This window comes from Theropithecus gelada, chromosome 20 (genome assembly GCF_003255815.1).
Source record: "Theropithecus gelada isolate Dixy chromosome 20, Tgel_1.0, whole genome shotgun sequence".
NCBI classification, from domain to species: Eukaryota; Metazoa; Chordata; class Mammalia; order Primates; family Cercopithecidae; genus Theropithecus; species Theropithecus gelada.
Window position 1 is genome coordinate 67,909,151 of NC_037688.1, and position 6,844 is coordinate 67,915,994.

The 6,844-nt window shown below is 47.4% G+C and overlaps 1 pseudogene; it reads left to right on the top strand.

Annotated features, from left to right (window-relative positions):
- Positions 1-878: 878 nt before the first annotated feature.
- Positions 879-6,844, top strand: part of LOC112613893 — a 7,975-nt pseudogene continuing 2,009 nt past the window's right edge.

The window sequence follows — 6,844 nt, forward strand, 5'->3', positions numbered from 1 at the left end:
TGAATACCATCACAGTGGCAAATTTCTATATGAGTTTTGGAGGGGGCATCCAAACCACAGCACTTATCTTGCCTTGTTTTTCCTGACTCTCTTGGGATGGCTTCCCAAATTGTTTCATTTCTGTGTGGAAGAGGTAAAAGCAAATAGTTGTGCTTTATCATCAACCCATCAACCATCAGAATTGAGAGTGATTTTTTTCTTTTTTTTTTTTTCAAGAGGGTTACTGCTTACTGAAATCTGAACTGAATCTACAGAACTTAGAATAACTTTAAATTAACCTAGGATTTAATTTACTCAACTTTTCCTTTATCCTCCCTTTCCTTTCATCAATTTTATGAAGTGTGTTGTGCTATGTAGGGGTGAGAACTTGGGATTGTTAACAGGAGCAACTGCCCTCCACAGTAAGTACAATAAGATGACAAAAAGATGATAAAACCACAGTGACATCCCTGTAGTCCCAGCTACTCCAGAGTTTGAGGTGGGAAGATCCCTTTAGCCTGAGAGTTGGAGGTCAGCCTGGGCAATATAGCAAGATCCCATCAATCAATTCATCAATCAATAGGAATAAAAGCAGTCATTGTTCCTCTGTGTTCAAAACGATAAATGTAATCCAATGTTGTCAAACATCAACAACCAAGATTAAAAACAAGTTGAGAGCTGGAGATACACACAGGGATCACAGGCAGGTTTGGGAGATTGGATTGGAAGCTGGGTTATTAATTCAGGAGCCAATTCCCAGGAGGCTAAGCGCCATTGGGATCCGGTAGTTCCCATGCTCTCTCGCTTGGACTCCTGGGAGTTGTCCCTCAGACTCCAGGGAGTTTTTGTAGCTTAGACCCCTGGTAGTTGGTGTTTTCACTCCAGTCAGGGCTGGAGCCATGGCGGTGACCAAGGAGCTCTTGCAGATGGACCTGTATGCGCTTCTAGGCATCGAGCAGACAGCAACAGACAAAGAGGTGAAGAAGGCCTACAGGCAGAAGGCCCTCTCCTACCACCCAGACAAAAATCCCGATAATCCCAGAGCCGCTGAACTCTTCCCCCAGCTTTCTCGGGCCTTAGAGGTACTGACCGATGCTACAGCCAGGGCTACCTATGACAAGGTCAGGAAAGCCAGGAAGCAGGCAGCAGAGAGGACCCAGAAACTTAAACAGAAGGAAGAGAGTGAGGCTCGAACTGGAGGCCCGGGAGCGGCAGGCCCAGGCTCAGAGAAGCCAGGATGCCGAGGGCAGCAGGAACCCCAGGACTCTGGAGCAAGAGATCCAGCGCCTGCGAGAAGAGGGCTCCCGGCAGCTGGAGGAACAGCAGAAGCTGTTGCGGGAGCAGACCCTCCAGGCACGTGCCCAGAGGTGGAAAGAAAAGGCCGCGAGCACCAGAGGCAGAGGAACCCCCAAACTGAAGCTCAAATGGAAGTGCAAGACGGAGGATGCGTCAAAAGGCGGCTACTCCCAAGGTGTCCTTCTGCAGCTTTTGCAGAAGTACGGTGAGGTTCACAACCCGGTGCTTTCCAGCAAGAAAGCAGGCGTCGCCGTGGTGGAGTTTGAGACGGTCAAGTCTGCCGAGCTGGCCGTCCGGAATGAGGTTGGCTTGGTGGAGAACCCTCTGAAGATTTCCTGGTTGGAGGGACGGCCCCAGGGCGCTGTGGGCCCCAGCAACCCAGGGCGGTCCAAAGACTCAGTGCTATGGGAAAGGGACTTTGACAGCCTCGTCATGATGCGCATGCGTGCGGCAGCGGAGCGCCAACAGCTGATCACTCAGGCTGCAGCAGCAGGATTAGGCGAACAGCCTACTGAGCCGGGCTCAGCCCTCCTGCCCACACAGCCCTTTTCTTTCTTTCTTCTTCTTCTTCTTCCTCTTTTTTTTTTTTTTTTTTTTCCTGAGACAGAGTTTCGCTCTCATTGCCCAGGCTGGAGTGCAGTGGCGTGATCTCGGCCGACCGCAACCTCTGCCTGCTGAGTTCAAGCGATTCTCCTGCCTCAGCTTCCCGAGTAGCTGGGATTACAGGCGTGCGCCACCACCCTCGACTGATCTTGTATTTTTCTTAGAGACAGGGTTTCTCCATGTTGGTCAGACTGGTCTCGAACTCCCGACCTCAGGTGATGTGCCTGCCTCGGCCTCCCAAAGTGCTGGGATTACAAGCGTGAGCAACTGTGCCTGGCCTAGCTGTTTTCTTAAACATCACCAATCACCATCAACAAAAATAGACATTCTGTACATTTTGACTTAAAGCTGTTGCTTGCCTTCACATCAGTCTCTCTGTTGCCCTGTAACCTTCGCATTGAATTCACATTGCAAAAATACAACAACCATTATAAACAAGGACTGCAGAGGGTATTTCTTGAGTTGTGTTACTAGAATAATAAGATTCATGATCCTAGCAGCATAGGAATATATTTACGGGCCACATTCCAGTTCTTTTGTTGCCTTCTCCTTTTAATTTTCTTCCTGAAATCCCAAGAAACCGTAGTGAATTGTTGTCAGTGTCGGGGAAGGAAGATGGGTGGAGAAAAGAGAGTTCCAAATAAGGCTTCAGGCGGGGCGTGGTGGCTCATGCCTGTAATCCCAGCATTTTGATAGACCGAGGTGGGTGGATCACCTGAGATCAGGAGTTCAAGACCAGCCTGGACAATATGGTGAAACCCCATCTTTACTAACAACACAAAAAGCTGGGCGTGGTGGTGGGTGCCTGCAATTCCAGCTACTCTGGAGGCTGAGGCAGGAGAATCATGTGAACCCAGGAGGCGGAGGTTGCAGTGAGCCGAGATCACGCCATTGCACTCCAGCCTGGGTGACAAGAGTGAGACTCCGTCTCGAAAAAAAACAGAAAAGAAAATATTTGGGCTGGTTGCAGTGGTTCATGCCTGTACTCCCTGCATTTTCAGCAGCCAAGATGAGAGGATCACTTGAGCCCAGGCGTTAGAGACGAGCCTGAGCAACATAGTGAGAACCTGTCTCTATTAATTAATTTTATTTATTTATTTATTTTTGAGACAGTCTTGCTCTGTTGCCCTGGCTGGAGTGCAGGGGCGCTATCTCAGCTCACTGCAACCTCCGCCTCCCAGGTTCAAGTGATTCTCCTGCCTCAGCCTCCTGAGTAGCTGGGACTACAGGTACCCGGCACCACACCCAGCTAATTGTTTGTATTTCTAGTAGAGACGGGGTTTCACTGTGTTAGCCAGGATGGTCTCCATCTCCTGACCTCGTGATCCACCTGCTTCAGCCTCCCAGAGTGCTGGGATTACAGATGTGAGCCACTACGCCTGGCCACATTTAGTTTTTAATTCCATTTCCACTTACCTGATATTACCTTAGTACAGAACCAACTTCAAGAAATCAGCTAGATACCTACAAGAAAAGTATCACACTTCTCTTAGGAGCTCTTAAAAGGAATAGGTACTATTTTAATTAGATAATGAGAGTAGCCTGGATTCTGGAGTTACCATTTTTACACCACAAATTAATTTTTTTCTTAATTCAATCAATAAGCTGGGCAAGGTGGCTCATACCTGTAATCCCAGCACTTTGGGAGGCCAAGGCGGGTGGATCACCTGAGGTCAGGAATTTGAGACCAGTTTGGCCAACATGGCGAAACCCTGTTTCTTTTTTTTGTGTGTGTTTATTTTTAGTAGAGACGGGGTTTCACTGTGTTAGCCAGGATGGTTTTGATCTCCTGACCTTGTGATCCACCCGCCTCGGCCTCCCAAAGTGCTGGGATTATAGGTGTGAGCCACCACTCCCAGCCACCACATTTATACTAAAAATACAAAAATTAGCCAGGCGTGGTGGTGCACGCTTGTAGTCCCAGCTACTCAGGAGGCTGAGGGAGGAGAATCACTTGAACCCGGGAGGCGGAGGTTGCAGTGAGCCGCGATCACCCACTGCACTCCAGGCTGGGCTGCAGAGCAAGACCGTGTCTCAGAAACAAAAAAACAACAGAAAAAAACAATCAACAATCAATGGGGCTCCAGGTTGTGTGAATCTGCAGCAATAGAGGTCAATTTTGATTGCCTACTAGAATCATCTGCACGGCTACATTTGACTGGCTTTAAAAAAGTAAAGCTAAAAATAGAATCATCTGAGGAGTTTAAAGACCTACTGATGCCAGGCCTCATCCCAGACCAACTCATTGAGAATGACTGGGAGTCAGACCCATCCATCGGTATTTTTTAAAACTCTCTGGCAGGCCATGGCGGCTCATGCCTGTAACCTAGCACTTTGGGAGGCCAAAGTAGGAGGATTGTTTGAGGCCAGGAGTTTGAAATCAGCCTGGGCAACATGGTGAAACCCTATCTCTACAAAATAAATAAATACACACAAATACTAGCCAGGCTGTGTTTGTATTGGGTGGGAAGCACCTGCGGTCCTAGCTGCTGGGGAGTCTGTAGTGGGACGATCACTTGAGCCCAGGAGGTTGAGGCTGCAGTGAGCAGTGATTGTGTAGCAGGATGAGCCGCAGATAAAACTCCTCAGACACTGGATTAAAGAAGGAAGAGGTTTTTTATTCAGCCAGGAGTATCGGCAGACTCGCGTCTTAAGAGCCAAACTCCCCCAAAAAGAAATTCTTGGCCTTTTTAAAGGCTTACAACTTTAAGGGGTCTATGTGAAAGGGTCCTGATAAATCGAGCAAGCGTGGGGAATGTGACTGGGGGCTACATGCATCAGCTAACAGAAAAAAAAGTTTTACAACGCTTTTTTCATACAGTGTCTGCAATTTACAGATAACACAAGTAGTTTAGGTCAGGGGTCTATGTTATTATCATTACTTTTTTTTAACTCCTAGGGCCGGGTGGTGGTACCAAGGTTGTCTGGCCATTCATCTTACTTTTGTTTCTTTCTAACTTTTTGCTTTCTCCCTTTCTTCCTGTCTTGTGATCTAGGCAAGGTGAGGGGAGAAGGGCAGCAGGAGTAGGAGTGGTCTCCTTCCTTAATTGCACCACTGCACTCCAGCCTGGATGACAGAGCAAGACCCTGTCCTAGCGAAGGCCAGGGGGAAAAAAAAAAACTCACCGAAATGCAGATACTTTTGAGAATCCATGCTAGAATAGGTAACTCTCTGGCATATTATATTAGGAATACGTAAATCCGGCCGGGCGCGGTGGCTCAAGCCTGTAATCCCAGCACTTTGGGAGGCCGAGACGGGCGGATCACGAGGTCAGGAGATCAAGACCATCCTGGCTAACACGGTGAAACCCCGTCTCTACTAAAAATACAAAAAACTAGCCGGGCGAGGTGGCGGGCGCCTGTAGTCCCAGCTACTTGGGAGGCTGAGGCAGGAGAATGGCGTAAACCCAGGAGGCGGAGCTTGCAGTGAGCTGAGATCTGGCCACTGCACTCCAGCCTGGGCGACAGAGCGAGACTCCGCCTCAAAAAAAAAAAAAAAAAAAGGAATACGTAAATCCATATTATAATAACATTGCTTTTCAAATAGGAGCACTTAAGCTTTCACCTGCTGCTCGTTTGGTAATAGTATTGATCTTAAATGCTAGTTGCTGGTATAGCAGCATGTAAACAGTTCTCATGGCTTTTGAAAAATTGAGATATACTTCATATACCTTAGAATCTTTCCATTTAAAATGTGAAATATAGTGGTTTCGGTATATTCACAGAGTTGTGCAACCATCACCATAATCAATTTTAGATCACTTTGCCATCCCAAAAAGAAATTCATACCCTTTAGTGACCAATACTCAATCTCTCCATCCTCTCCCGACCTAGGCAATCATTAATCCGTAGATTTGCATTTTCAAGTCATTTCACATACATAGCATTGTATAATATATGGTCTTTCGTGACTGCACTTAGCATAACATTTTTCTGGTTCATGCGTGTTACAGCATGTAACAGTACTTTGTTTTTATTGCTGAATATTTCACTGCATGGATATACCACATTTTAAAAATCTGTGGCCTGGTGCGGTGACTCATGGCTGTAATCCTAATATTTTGGAAGGCCATGGGAGGAGGATCGCTTTAGCCCAGGATGAAGAGGGTGCAGTAAGCCAAGATCGCACCACTGCTCTCCAGCTTGGATGACAAAGTGAGACCTCATAAAATAAAATAAAAATAAAAATCTGTTCATCAGTTGATGGACATTTGGGTCTCATGTGCTTTCAATTTAAGTTTTTTTTGTTGTTGTTGTTGTTTTGTTTTTTTAGAGATAGGATCTTGCTCTGTTGCCCAGGCTGGAGTGCAGTGCTGCAATCATGTCTCAATGCAGCCCCAGACTCCTGGGCTCAAGCAATGCTCCTGCCTCAGCCTCCTGAATAGCTAGGACTATAGGCGTACACCACCATGCCTGGATAATTTTTTAAAAAATTATAGAAATAGGGGTCTCCCTATGTTACCCAGGCTGCTCTAGAACTCCTGGCCTCAAGTGATCCTCCTGTGTGCTGGGCCTACACCACCATGCCTGGATAATTTTTTAAAAATTATAGAAATGGGGGCCGGGCGCGGTGGCTCAAGCCTGTAATCCCAGCACTTTGGGAGGCCGAGACGGGTGGATCACAAGGTCAGGAGATCGAGACCATCCTGGCTAACACGGTGAAACCCCGTCTCTACTAAAAAAATACAAAAACCTAGCTGGGCGAGGTGGCGGGCGTCTGTAGTCCCAGCTACTCGGGAGGCTGAGGCAAGAGAATGGCGTGAACCCGGGAGGCAGAGCTTGCAGTGAGCTGAGGTCCGGCCACTGCACTCCAGTCTGGGCGACAAAGCGAGACTCTGTCTCAACAAAAAAAAAAAAAAAAAAAAAAAAAAAATTATAGAAATGGGGATCTCCCTATGTTACCCAGGCTGGTCTGGAACTCCTGGCCTCAAGTGATCCTCCTGTGTGCTGGGCCTACACCACCATG